The 14,943-nt window shown below is 38.4% G+C and overlaps 1 protein-coding gene and 1 long non-coding RNA gene across 4 annotated transcripts in view; one reads left to right on the forward strand and one right to left on the reverse strand.

Annotated features, from left to right (window-relative positions):
* Positions 1 to 8,215, reverse strand: part of LOC127660630 (protein phosphatase 1B-like) — a 30,525-nt gene extending 22,310 nt beyond the window's left edge. For 2 of the 3 annotated variants that reach the window (XM_052150973.1, XM_052150974.1), the window contains exon 1: positions 7,826 to 8,215. The gene's annotated coding sequence lies outside the window, so the exon portion shown is untranslated. Of the gene's footprint in view, positions 1 to 946; positions 1,035 to 7,825 lie in introns of those variants that run through there. The other variant, XM_052150975.1, reaches the window with a different exon arrangement.
* A 663-nt stretch (positions 8,216 to 8,878) lies between these two features.
* LOC127660409 (uncharacterized) lies at positions 8,879 to 14,632 on the forward strand. Its single transcript, XR_007972638.1, has 4 exons — positions 8,879 to 8,958; positions 9,098 to 9,174; positions 10,010 to 11,255; positions 11,390 to 14,632. It is a non-coding gene; the product is annotated as an uncharacterized LOC127660409 (long non-coding RNA).
* Positions 14,633 to 14,943: the final 311 nt, after the last annotated feature.

Raw genomic sequence — 14,943 nt, forward strand, 5'->3', positions numbered from 1 at the left:
AATTATTATGATAATAGTAATAGCCGATGGTAATATATGTTATTAATTTCAGACACAAATGTGACATTAGACATAACTTTCTGAGAAAAATGAATTTATATATATATATATATATATATATATATATATATATATATATATATATATATATATATATATATATATATTAATATAGTTTTTAAATAAAAAAATCTAAATCGGAATACTAACAGAACCCAGAGGTGAAGGTCATTGGCGGTTGTGTCTTGACTATGCCTTGCTCTCTTATCAGCATCTCACTACATAAGCATTGAGTACAGACATACAACTATAATTAATAAAAAAAAACACTGTAGTACCATCGGTATAATAAAGCTGTGTAGTACTATGGCACTATATTGATTTGTTTAACCTTTTGTATATTATGGTCACATAGCGTTTTAACAGATTAGCGTCATGAATACAGAATGTAAACATGACATAACACATTATATACTGCATATAGGCTAGGCCTATATAATTTTAAATCATTATCAAGTGATAAAAACAGCATATTTTACAGATTTAATTTGAATTCTGATAAAATGAGGCATGTAGTCACTGATAACATGTTTTAATGTTGCATTAGTTAATGTTTTAGATGTGATCTTGGAAATCTCATTTTTAAATGCTCTTCTAAACGCCTTCACCAGTGGCGTGCTGGTGTCTGAATGTTTGCAAACAGCATACCACTTCTCAACCGTTTAAAACTTCTTTCTAGCTCTGAATGTAGACATTGCTTCAGTGGTGTGTTGCTAAGAGTCGGCTGCAGTCCAAGCTGTCACCCAGAGCACATTTTTATTTCAAATGTCTCTTATCAAGCAAGCACTAGTCTAAAACCTGACAACAGTCCTACACTAACTCCAGGAATTCTATTATTATATTGCATTTCCAGGAGTCATTTTATGGCCATAAAAATTATACTTACATGACCTGGCTTGCATTCAACAGTTACACATCCAGACTACACAGGTTGCTCGTACAAGATTTCCACATTCCAATGAAACGAAGAGGAGTTCAACATGCTCCTGATATCTATGGCACTGAAATGATTTAACCATTGGACCACTGTCAAATGTTCCCGTTTCCATGCCTACAGTGCCTGGAGTGGCAGCTAAGAGTGGTTTCTATGGCAACAGAGAGCTTCAACAGGGCACTTCAGTGCATCTTTCCTGTGATCAGTCTCTTGGAATTGCAAGTGCTGCAAGATAGCTGTCAAACAAAACTAACACTGCAACCAAAGTTCATTGATTAAATTTAAACAAAAGGAGCAGCTGAAGTGCAGTGTGAAAGCAATACAATGATGTGTGAACTTGCATTGCTAAGATCCACGCACACCAAGTGCTCCTTACGTGAACTCTTAAAGGCCAGTATATCAAAATGTCAGATCCCCTAAACTAGGCAGTGAGTTGTGGTTTAACTGCTGCACTGGCCTTACTTACTGAACCCAAATGAGACACAAACGTCCTTATGTCAATACACAGGAGCAGCTGTATTATTGGTTGATTCACAGGCAGGCAAAGACAGTGAAGGAAAGAGTTGTACTGTATGTTGCAAATTAAGCACCGACAAAATCTATTATCTAATAGCAACAGACCTGAACTGACTCTTTCATATTCTCAAAGTATCCAAGATCCCGTGGACAAAACTACATTTTGGGGTGGGAGGAGTGTTGTCCAGAATGCAGAACAATCTACTCAGCATTTTTTCGATAGATATGGGGTCGTTCACATTGAACACATTTTAGTGTTGCAATAGATGGACTTTTACCATTGTGCTGCATCTCGTATTTTTAATTTTTTTCCCTCAGTGTCTCAGACTGAAGTGCTATGTTTTTTTAGACACCCTGTGAAGTTAAAAGATCTTTGTTAAAATTGCATCTTGAAGCACCTGCTATCATGGCATATATCTAGCATTTTTTAAGTGCAAGGTATTGGTTACATTTCTCATACCTTCACTAAAGCTGGCTCTACATTAGCGGACTCAAAACAACTAGTTTTGGCCAAGAGTGTCACACATGCAGACTGTTTTGCTGAAATCTCGCTCTCTTCAGTCAGAGGTATGACACACTTGCCGATTAAAAATTGTGGAGGGGTGACGCACATAATGACTCAACTCAAATATCTCTCTCTGATCCCTGTCCAATGAAGCTTGCCAAATTGCAATTGCAATAGTGATTTGGGGGCATTTTCAGACCTGAAGCTTGCTTGATTGCTCCAAAACAGGGGCTAAAATAGTTCCAATGTTGCAAGGTTATATTTTAAAATCCACCAAAACTGTAGTTGAGTCGGTCAATTTTATTTTCATCAGTCATTTGTTGCTTCTGCATTATTTTTCACTATGGATTTTAATCAGGGTTTGTGATGATATGCAGCAGAGTGTGATAAAAAAAAAAAGTTCCAATAACCTTGTCATCTTGTCAGTTCTTCTCAGTGAAAGAGTGATTTTTTTTTTTTTTTAAACAAATGTGTTTTTTTTAGTGTTTGAAGTCATTAACTCAGCAGGGAGTCGTGACGGTCAAGTGATTAACACCTCCTGCTGAGAGATGTTAAAGGACACTCTTCCTGTGTTTCAATCAGCTTCCTAGCTCCCTACATCATAGATCAGTATTGTAACAACGAATTCGGGCACTGGTAAGGGTACTGATCCACTGAACATTGGGACACTTATGTCGCTGGTGACTGAATTACCTGCGACACTTTAACGAGCTTGCGCATTGAAGTGCAGCTGTTATCAGCACCATCGCTGTATAAATGACAATCTCGTTTATTTTCCTTGAAGATATTCAAACATACAGTGTTATAACAGATAAATGGCATATATAAAGAAATAAAAATATATAGAAGTGTATATTAAACCTTTTAAAACTCAAATATTTAAAAGATTGTTTCACTTTCATGGTAATTATGAATGGAAGACATTACAAACAGCATCTTTTTTTAAAGAGGAAAAAAGGCTTGGACTTCATAGTTTTACACTTGTGCTCGTCATCTAACCACTTGAGACATGGCAACAATTCCAGTAAGGGAACATGGTGAACAACAAAGCTCCCTGGTTTTTATGGTGCATTGTGGGATTTCAGGTGCACTGGAACAATTTTGCAAATGAGACTGTGAATGGCTGACTCACTGATCAGTGCCCTGACTACTGAACTAGGGAACTGATTGAGAAGCACCCTCTGTCTCCCTCTGCCTAGCCAGTGATTATGTTAATAAAGCTAACACCTGAAAATTCTTGGAAAAATCAGCTAGTGTAGAGCCAGCTTAACACATGTTGCTTATATGGCAAACTAGTATTCGGTTAATAAAGCCACTTCAATGAAAGTTTTGCAAACTATCATCAGCAATTAAACAATATGCTATTATAAATGTATTCACATGCTTAATTGATTCCTAACATAATCATGCCTATTACGGCATTTCCGGTCCATTAATATAACAGGCTGTCATCTGTTTTCTATTAGTATCTTGTCTGACTTGTAATTGGCCTATTTCAAACAAACACAAAATTGTTCAGAGACTGTAAATAGTCCAAGCTCAACTAGGAAGTCTTGAGGTTGAAGGCACTAAGGTTGAGGCGGCAGCTGAGTTTCATACTGCCTTTGTTGCGTTGCATCACATCACTCTCTACATTCACACTGACCAGGTCCAAGTTCTTCATGAAAGCCTACAGGACTGCAATATTTTATCCTGTAACTTGTAGAGTGGAAGTTATCCTGATTATTCCTAATTCAATACGATTCTGGGAGACACGTTCGAATTCCAAATCGATTCCTGATACATCAACATCTCTTCTTATCGATTATTCGGCTGTGCAAAGGCTAAACACATGAACAGCTCTGGCTCAACTATAACCCAGTTTTGTGGACATTTCTGAAACTAAAACATCGACACTTAAATCAAGTAGCTGTTTTGTTGGAGTACTGTGTATTTACAGCCTTTATATGGCAGTATTGTGAAATAAAGTGACAAACACTGACCACAAGAAAATACACAAGAAATTAAATAATTCAATTGATTATATGAATTAACTTTTAAATGTTTAAAGCATTGTTAATCATTTTTAATTATTAGTATTAAATTATTAATTAGTCTATCTCAAGCCTTCTAATTTTTCATTTTAACTATAACTAGATGTTGCTGCTTCTGTGAGAGTGCAGATGTCAGCTTCTCCTTTCCTCACCACAGGTGATGGTAAAGCAGCACAAATAGCAGGATTATTATTTAAAAAAAATCTATCAAGCATCTCATATGTGCTTTTCCACCTGTTTGCTCTGCAAGAAGTATCCCCTGATTGAAATATTTCTAACGAGTCATCATCGTAAGGAGTGAGCTCTCGTGCAGACGAGCAAGAGACCTGCAATGAGCAACAGCCAAAGAAATACTAGAGAGCACAAGGAGTGAAAGACATTGGGAAACAGCAGACAAACAATTATTAGAAAATAAAAACATCACCCGCATCTCCCGAACCGCTGTCTCATTATTTTCAGTGTTTTTTTTCCCGCATTCTGTGCTAATCAAATCATTATAAATGGGCGCAATATCGTCTTTCAAATTGTTTGTTGACATCACAATCACAAATAAATTCTCCTGTTGCTATGCGAGTGTTAAGTTTATGAATGAATTTCTGGATCGTAGATTCATTAGGAGACGAATGGTGTGTGGTTGATACATCCAGTCTGAGATCAGTGTTGTAGTGTGCGCTTGGCTTTAGTATATCTTTACTGTATACTTTATTTAGTATATCTTTGTCTGATGAAAGGCATGTATGTCCATTTATCAAGAGCATGGACAAACAATTTTTCTCATAAACAAAATGAATAAAAAAATTACTTGCCATTTCTACTGGACCCCATATTTTGTTCTGGGCATCTAAGACAATACTAGCATGCTAACCTTGGCCATAATACAGTTTTTATTATGGGTTCCAGTGGTGCATGTTCAGTTACAGACTCAAGTTTAAAATGTTTGTGTTCCCAGAACTCAGTTGGTAGGTTATCGATTGCAAGAGAATTCATTTTTCTAATAATCTGAGATTTCACTTTTTTAAATTAAAATCAGTTTTATGACTAGGGTCTGGTTGTTGAGTGTTGAGTTCGGTTTCAAGACGCGTTTTCCAGGTTCAACAGAATTAACTTTCACTTGCGGTTTCATGAAGATGGAAAACAATACATTTGGCACATATCATATAGGGACTTAGTAAAATCATTATAACATTACAACTAAGTAAAACAAATAGACTTTTAATCAAAACATAATTTAAAAATAGTTTGATAGCATGACCATGTCCCTTTAAATACATCCAAGCTGCACAAGCCCTCAAGCTATTGTTGTACAAATTTTGATACTCATTGATCAGTAATAGTCAATACAGGGGAATGCCTCTGTGTCTGAGGGATGCAGAGGGGGAGGATCTGCTTCTGTCAGAAAACCTTGGGAAAAAAAAAAAAGAGTATAAAATACAAGTCAGCCCTCCCTTTCTGGGTCCCACTCATGGCACAGATTAACTCCTGTGTAATGACCGGGTCCTTCTTGCAAGAATAAATCATTTTAAAAGACTGTTTGAGTCAGAGTGTCTCTTACGCAGTGATAATGGTTGGTTGATAATTTTTTGCCACAACACTATTTTCAAGCACAGAGTCTTTTGCACAATTTATTTGTTCCTGATTTCAAGGCAACCTAAGGCTTCGTAAGCGTTGGGACTAGTTGTGGGATCAGTCAATAGCAGAAAAATTGGAAATAAAAGATTAAGTTCAATTCAATAATATTTGGAAGGACAGACATTGCCACATGTCTTTATAATATCTAAATGTTTACCATCAAAATGCTTGGCAACTTACTCCTCACAAAAAACAAAGCAGTTTAAGACATTCAGATATAACCAGATGTGGCATGCACTCCCACAATTAAACATATGAGGTCTTGGGAAATTAGACAAAATTATGTAACCTGAACATTCCCAAGCTAGAGTGAATTTTGTGGCTAAGCACCCATACCACAGATCAAGCAGGATGCACATCCGATACCTGGATCGGTATCAGCCCCGATACTGACTATTTTAACCAGATCGGGCAACGGTCATAATCGTGACAGTCCTAGTGCTACCAAAGCAGGTGCTGGTGCCATGTTTTCAATGGGCCCTTTTAGGGCACAAATAAACCCTGATGTGGCCTAAGCTGAAATTGAGTTTGACACCACTGTTGTAAGCTATTCCTCGACCAATATGCGTTAATATGGGTCCGGCGTTGTGGGCTTGTGGACGCGCGCGCAACGGCCCTGCTGCTGAAAGGGGAATCCAAGGGGAAACACTGAACTATGAGAACTATAGTAATATATATATTTAAAAAAAAAAAAAATTCACATAACCTATACATTGCATCTCTTTAAGTAGTACCTGTTATTGTCCTGTACGTGATGGGGTCCAAGACCACTTTTCACTATTTTTTGGAAACAGAAAATGTGCTATTAGTTAACCTAGAGCAATGCCATTTTAACATGTTCATCCCATTAGCCTCATGCGTGCTTAGAGTATGTGTACAGAGAACAGAGCTTTGCTATTTAATTAACTTGCAACTCAACATATATTGAGATTTTAATTTTATTTTGATTAATCATTCAATCCCAATTTTATGTTAGAGTTTTTTATTTCCGTGCTGATCAGGCAATTTGCGTCACGCAAACCGTGTGCGGAACGATCAGCAACACGGACAACTAAAGTATGCTTTGGTCTTTAAAGACCCTGATTTCTCCAAAAACAATATTTCTAGCATTCACCATGTTACCCATGTTGTTGCTCTTCTTCCCTGCTTTGTGTTTTGTTAGAATTACCCAAGCAAAAAAAAGAAGTGGTTTGGGAAGAATTAAAGGCCATGCTGGGTATGGAGGTAACAGAGGAATGCCACATTGACTGGGCCAGCCCGCTGGTTTTGATTATAATAGCGATGGCTCGGCTCTGTGTGGATTATAGAAGTCAATGCGGTGTACACTTCATGCAGTACCTATATTTTGGAGCATACACACAACGGCAAAAACAATTGTGGTCCGATTAACTTGATACATGCTGGACGAACCTGAGCTACAATCACATTATCTATGTCTGTTAGTTACATTTAGCAAAAAACGGACTGGTATGATTACAGTCAGACTAAACAGTTTACATGACATTTTAAAAAGACAAATTATTGTTTAAGTTGACTGAAATCAAACTTCTAATGTGTATTTAAATGCACTCAGTGAGGTATTGCCTAGATACTCTTAAAAAAAAGATTAAGGAAAAAACACTGGTATCGGATCGGGATAAGCCGATACAGAGAGTTCAGGTATCGGAATCAGGAATCTGTTCATCTCTAAGCTGGTGCTATGACTGTGCACTGTGGGAGCAGAATGATAGTGATGTTTCTGTTTGATTATTCGACTAATTCACCTAACATGGACCGTTTCATCCACTGGTTGCAGATTTTGGTGTAGATTTTACAATGATAAAAATAACAAATATTGCGCATGTGCAATTAAATGAGAGGACTGTTTTGTCTTGGTTAGTGTTTACTGTGGGAATGATTGGCTCAGTCTCAAAACCTAGTGAGCTACTAGACAGCTAGTATTTTGGGCATAATTTGCATGATTGAAATGTTCACAAGAAGGCTTATGATGCTATCAAAAATGCTATCAAGTTAGGCAGCTGACAAGATTTTAAGACTTCTAGCTGCAGGCTGACTGGCCCTCGGTGCTGTGGAAAACAAAACACGTCCAGCCCGGCAGATAACGCTAACTTGCTAGTTAGTTAGTCTGATAAATGTGGTGTTACTTACGATTCTCAGGTTGAAATTTGTCCTCCAGAATACGCCACGTTCCAGGCGACTGTCGGGTTTGGCTTTCTTATAGAGAGGCCAATCGCTGAACGTCTAAATATTTTGACCGTGGATGATATTAGCTCGTTTCGAAGGTAACCCCAGCTATATGGCTAGCTAATGCCGTTTAATTCATACGGTCACTTCTGCCCTCAATGGCTCTCGGTTGGGTTTGCGAGCTTTAGCGAACATTTTTGACATCCCGTTTCAATTCGGCTCAATGAAAAGATAAGTGAGATCCGATTGTTGGGTAAAAGGGCCAAATCTGAGGAGAAATTCGAGCCGTGTTTGCGTTCCTCGCTACATGTTAGAGACAGGTGACGTGCACAACTCATTGCCATTGACGGCCGCGCGTTAGGCTTCTCTGTGATGGGAGGAGCCAGTGCTTCTACAATTTACATCATTGGCCGATAACAGTGGCTGGTCCCTTTTTATTTCATTTGGTAAATTTCATATATATATATATATATATATATATGGAAAATCTATACCGTACTTAAATATTTTATTATAAGATTTTATTTTTGTGTATTGTGTCTCATATAAATGGTTACAAAATAGTTTCTAGTCATTTATTATTCCATTAAATTCCATAAACATAAAACTATACATATGCATTGTAAATTTCGTCTACACAAATTTGGGTAACATAAACCTTTTATAGTTTAAATAGTTTATTTAAATATGTTGAGAAATGTAAAGAAATCCTTATTTTATTATATCATTAACCATGGACCATATACATTGTGTAATATGGATGTCTTTTGTTTGATTGCTTAAGGTTTTTCAATAAAAGAAAAGGCTGGTCTCCTATCAAGGCCGAGAATTAAATACATTTGTGTTGGATCAGACAATCAGACTTTGCATTTCAGAATGATTTTGGCTTCAAAGCTAATGTCTTGTCATTATTTGTATACCTTGCATAATGCTCTGCGTGTTAGTTAATATTATCTACATGAAGGTCCAAAGTTTCATTTTTGAATCACAAATCACAAAAGTTGCTGTCTGCAACTGGGATTGATTAGAATCAGCTTCAGGGCAGAAATAAGCTGTAGAAGTGGCCGCTTGGGGCCCCTGACACCCTGCAAAGCAAGGTCAGTTTTTATTTTATTTTATTACAAAAATAATATTTAGGTGTTTATTGTTATAGTTATTTATTGGTAAAATATTTTTAATAAATTGTTAATTTTTAGTTTATTTATTGTTTATTTTTTGTGGTTTATGTAAATATAGGTACATTTTAAGATAATTGTGACAGATCACTAGTTCTCTACTGAAGGAGGAAGCGGGGGCCAGGTGAACAATCCAACGTAAGCTTTTTATTTTTTATACTTTTCAGTATAACACAAACTGGTAGCTTTTCAGCTCAACATAAACGTGCACACACACACCAGAAACGGGGCTCAGAAATGGCCTTAATCAGCCTGAAAAAAAGTCCAAAAAAAATGTTATTTGAAAAAAGTACCGCAACGTTAAAAAACAGACTAGCAAGCAAATGTTTCAGCCCCTTAGCTTTCTTCAGTGTTTCAATGGTCATGGAATTGAGCAGACTTTGGAGAAAGTGTTTAAAGGCTACTGAAATACATCTGAAGGTAATTTTATTATTCGTGACACTGTATGCTTTAAATGTAAATTTGTTAATTTATGAATTTTAAAACTAATTTCAGAGTTTATTGCTGACAGCAAGGCATATCTTTTAGATACATGTCCCTATCAATTATGGATTAGTGATGTATTGGTAACAGCATCTGGGTGGATAGTGGTAATCTTAGCCATAATATAGCCTAGTTGTGACAACTTCAGCTGTTTACATACATGAATAACTTCTCTGGAGGATTTTGTTATGCATGTCAGTTCCAAAGCATTAAAGAAAAATCATTGTGGGAATTTTGTCTGTGGGTCAGTTGAGGGTTAAGTGCCTTCCTTGATTTGATGATTTACTACTAAACCAACAATATAAACCAAGATATATGTGATCTCATAATTTTAGCTGTAGTCTGAATATAACTGGATGACACTAAAAGCATTAAAGAGCCATCCTTCTGCTTATACACTGTTATGTCAGGTGAGTTGTCCTCTAGGCAAGGAGAAATGAGGATGTCTTAATAATAATAAAAATAATAATATTTTTTTATTTATTTATAGGCGCCTTCCAAGACTCTCAAGGACACCTTACAGATATAATCATGTTTACAATAAGAAAACATAAAAGATAAAAAACCTAAAATCACATATAAAAATGTGCATTATCATAGGAATATATACCATCATAAAAAGAGTTATTTGTAGTAAGCTCATTTAAAAAGGTGGGTTTTGAGGAGGGACCTGAAAGTGGAAAGACGATCACAGTGGTCGTTGAGCAGCACTGCTAAAAGATCTGGACCCCATAGAAGTCAGATGAACCGAAGGTATCACAAGAGAGAGAGAGGAACAGAATCTAAGAGTGTGGGTAGGAGAATATACATGAAGAAGATCGAGAAGATAGGAAGGTGCTAGAAAATGAAGAGCCTTGAAGCTCAATAACAGAATCTTGTAATCAATACGAAGATTAACAGGGAGCCAGTGAAGTTGTTGAAGAATAGGAGTTATATGGACAGAGTTAGAAGTTTGTGAAATAATCTGTGCATTGAGTTTTGTACCAGCTGTAATTTATGCTGAAGTTTTTGTGGTAGACCAAATAGAAGGGAATTATAATAATCCAAGCGGGACGTGACCATGTACGAGAGTGGCAGTGCTGTGAATTGAGAGGGAGGGGCGAAGAGGGTTTATGTTCCGCAAATGGAAATAAGCAGACCGGGTAATATTATTTACATGTGCTTCAAAAGAAAGAGTGCTATCCAGAATGACACCCAGACTCTTAACTTTCAAACAGGGAAGTAGACTCAGTACCTACAAGAAGAACCTCAGTTTTATTACTATTGAGTTTGAGAGAATTACAAGAAAACCATGATTGCATTTTAAGTAAAAAGTTATGAAGGGAAGACGGTGGGAGAGAAGAACTTGTTTTGGTGGACAGATAGAGCTGGGTGTCATCTGCATAGCAGAGAAAGTGGATTCCAAATTTCCTAAAAATATAGCCAATAGGTAGAAGATATTTTATAAATAATAAAGGGCCCAAGACAGATCCCTGTGGAACACCAGTAGTAACTGGAGAACAAAACTTTTTCAATTTAACGAACTGAGTGCGATCAGAGAGATAAGATTTAAACAAAGCAAGAGAAGTGCAGCTAATACCAATGGATGCTAATCTCTACCCCACCTCCGGTGAACCTGGGGGAGAGACGAGGGGAGGCGTGGGGATAGTGAAATGGTGAGCAGAGACACACTGAGAGAGAGAGAGAGAGAGAGAGAGAGAGAAAACTTGCTCGCCGGCTCCCAGACGTGCTGTCAAGTAAGTGCTGTACTGTGAATTGACTATCCTATTAGCACTGTCTAGACACATTACAGAACTGTAATCCAGTGTATTGTGCCTCACCATATTGAATGCTTTAGGTCTATTTCACATTGTCTTGTTGTCTGTTTCAGAGAGTCTTGGCCACTGCAATTTAGAACGTTTATATTTACATTGATGAGGGTGGCTTCAACCTAGCCAAAAGAAAGGGATGGGGACGGAACTTTATTGGCCAACGTGCCATTGTGGCTGTCCCTGGACAGCGTGGAGGAAATATCACCATATGCGCAGCCATTATCCAGCAAGGCATCCTCCATCACCATCCCAACCATGGTCCCTACAACACCGCCCTTCTCATCACATTCCTGGTCACACTACATGGCATCCTAATTCCAGCCAAGCAGAGGGGTGAACCACAGCAGCCCAGGTATGTTGTCATCTGGGACAACGTGAGTTTCCACTGGGCTGCTCTGGTCCGCAACTGGTTCATCGACCACCCACAATTTATTGTTCTATACCTCCGACCATATTACCCATTCCTAAACCCAATTGAAGAGTTGTTTTTTTTTTGGCATAGCAATGGAAGGTGTATGACCACCATCCCCTCGCACGCGCGCCTCATCTCCAGGCAATGTGGTGAAGTTGATGTGGGGGCTTTCGGCAGCTGGATTCGTCACTCCAAAAGATTCTTTACCCACTGTTAGCAAGGAAGAACATTGCTTGTGATGTAGATGAGGTGCTGTGACCAAAATAGGAGGCAAGATGCAGCCTAATTTCTTTTTTTTTACATTTTGCATGTGTTTTTGTGTTTAGAGTTTTGAAAGAATGAACCACTTTCATTTTTTTTTTCGTACAGAAACCCCTTTATCTTACTGAATGTTTTTCCTGTTGGGAATGGAAAGTGTTACATACGAAACACAAGTGTTCAAAAATACTGCATTTTGGAAATAATTAACAATGTTTTTGTTACTGTTTTACATTTATGTGTTTATTTATGTATATTTGAGTAGGTATACATTACTATAATAATCTTTTACAACCGGCTACAATGTAACTCTAACAATGCAAAAGGGATAAACCTACTGATGGAATCTTCATATCAGTGTGTGTCATTTTGATGCCAAAAAAATAGTAAAATAATTTTGGAAAGAGATAAAATAGTTTTGAATGCAGTGTTTTCTTTTGCTAGAGATTCAGCAAACGCGTGTAAATAATTGGTAAAACTGTATAAACCCCAATTTTGACACTGTATGGCACACACATGTTTCATAAGATCTGATTCTGTTTGAACCAGTTACAATCTAAAACACTTCTCCTTTCATGATATATGATATGGGTTTGATTTTTTCAGAGTTATTGTTAGAGTAAAGTGCATGAATATATTGACCAAACACAACACACATGTCCAGTACTGCACACTGATGAAAGTATTTATTTCTCTCCACATATTAAAATCAGTCAATACATACATACATTTCCAAAGGTTGCATTTGCTGAAAATCAGAACAGAACATATTCTAAATAGAATAGTACATATAGTAAACACAGCGGATGATGAAGAGGTGCCAGCAGTCAGGTTGCAGGGGCATCATTTTGAATGCCAATGTTATGTTGACTTTATCAAGCCACACCTCCCTACTTACTGTTTTGATCAATAAAATTGCTTAATCAACATTGTGATAGCGGAGGAACTATTCGTTAATAGAGATGAGACTGTTGAAGCTCGGATGAGATCCTTTGTGGGGGGCTGAGAGATCGATTATGAGATGCTTTTTCCCCGAAACTTTTCTAGTAGCTACTCTAGGTTGATATGGAAATTCTTGAATTCTTGACTGGACTTCTGAGAGTGTGTGTGTGTGTGTGTGTGTGTGTGAGTGAAAGAGAGAGAGCGAGATTGAGAGAGTGTGTGGGTGGGTTTGGGTGGTTTACGAGGACATTTTTTCAGGTTGCAATCTGATAATTACAAGGGTACTATGTTTTAAATGTGGCTTAACATTGTGGCTTAATAAATGAGGACATTTCTAGTGTCCCCATAATTCAAATAGCTTAAAAAACATACTCATAGAATCTATCTATCGTACAGTATAAAACTCATTATGTCTATGGAGAGTCATCATAAGTATGGCCGCACTAACGTGTGTGTGTGTGTGTGTGTAACAAAACTGAGAAAAGTTTATCTTTAAGGTTGCATATATGACATGTGTAACTGTAAAAATGTGTATGTGTAATATTGTGTATTAACCATTTTTCTTCCCTTAATCTGGCAAAGTATCTATGGGGATACGCTCCCTTCATGGCTAGACTGGTAATCTGGCATACCGGGAGATTCAGCTCCATTGTTCCCGGTGGACTGACGAAATTTGGAGGCAATCAGGGGAGGACCAGCCATCTGGAAACCCGAGTGGGCCGGTTTGTCGGCTGCGAAATGGGCAGAATGGACCACAAAATGGGACCACGATATGCAGAAAAGGACAGCGAACACCCAACCATAAAAGTAGTTCTGATATATAACCTGGTGCTAAAAAATTTAAAGATTTATAAACCAGAAGTAGGATCTTAAAGTCAATTAATTGATGAACTGGCAGCCAATGCAATGATATTAAAACTGGTGTACTGCGTTCCAGTTTCCTAACTCCAGTTAAAAACCTAGCAGATGCATTTTGCACCGTCTGTAGGCGGGAAAGAGATGCTTGGCTGATTCCCCTGTATATGGCGTTACAGTAATCGATCCTAGTCGTAATCACATCATGGATAGCCTTTTCCAGGTTTGTAAATGAAAGAAAGGGTTTTACTTTGGCCAGTGATCTATGATGGGAAACAATAGACTTAACAACATGATTAACCTGTTTGTTCAGCTTAAGTACTGATGACACTAATTTTGGTGTCATCAGTATAACAATGATATGAAATATTATGTTCCTTAAAAATTGACCTCAGTGGCAACATTTACAGGGAGAACAGAATTGGAGCAAGAATCGATCCTTGAGGGATAAAACACGTCAGTAGAGCTGAGTTAATAGTCTGCTCCATGCCAGATCACAGCCATGCCTGAGTCTGCTCCACGCCAGGTCACAGCCATGCCTGAGTCTGCTCCACGCCAGGTCACAGCCATGCCTGAGTCTGCTCCACGCCAGGTCACAGCCATAACTGAGTCTGCTCCAGGCCAGGTCACAGCCTGAGTCTGCTCCACGCCAGGTCACAGCCATGCCTGAGTCTGCTCCATGCCAGTTCACAGTCATGCCTGAGTCTGCTCCACGACAGGTCACAGCCATGCCTGAGTCTGCTCCACGCCAGGTCACAGCCATGCCTGATTCTGCTCCATGCCATGTCACAGCCATGCCTGAGTCTGCTCCATGCCAGGTCACAGCCTGAATCTGCTCCATGCCAGGTCACAGCCTGAGTCTGCTCCATGCCAGGTTACAGCTATGCCTGAGTCTGCTCCACGACAGGTCACAGCCATGCCTGATTCTGCTCCATGCCATGTCACAGCCATGCCTGAGTCTGCTCCACACCAGGTCACAGTCTGAATCTGCTCCATGCCAGGTCACAGCCTGAGTCTGCTCCACGCCAGGTCACAGCAATGCCTGAGTCTACTCCACGCCAGGTCACATTCATGCCTGAGTCTGCTCCATGCCATGTCAAAGCCATGCCTGAGTCTGCTCCATGCCAGGTCACAGCCTGAGCCTGC

Source organism: Xyrauchen texanus, chromosome 20 (assembly GCF_025860055.1).
Source record: "Xyrauchen texanus isolate HMW12.3.18 chromosome 20, RBS_HiC_50CHRs, whole genome shotgun sequence".
Lineage (NCBI taxonomy): Eukaryota > Metazoa > Chordata > Actinopteri > Cypriniformes > Catostomidae > Xyrauchen > Xyrauchen texanus.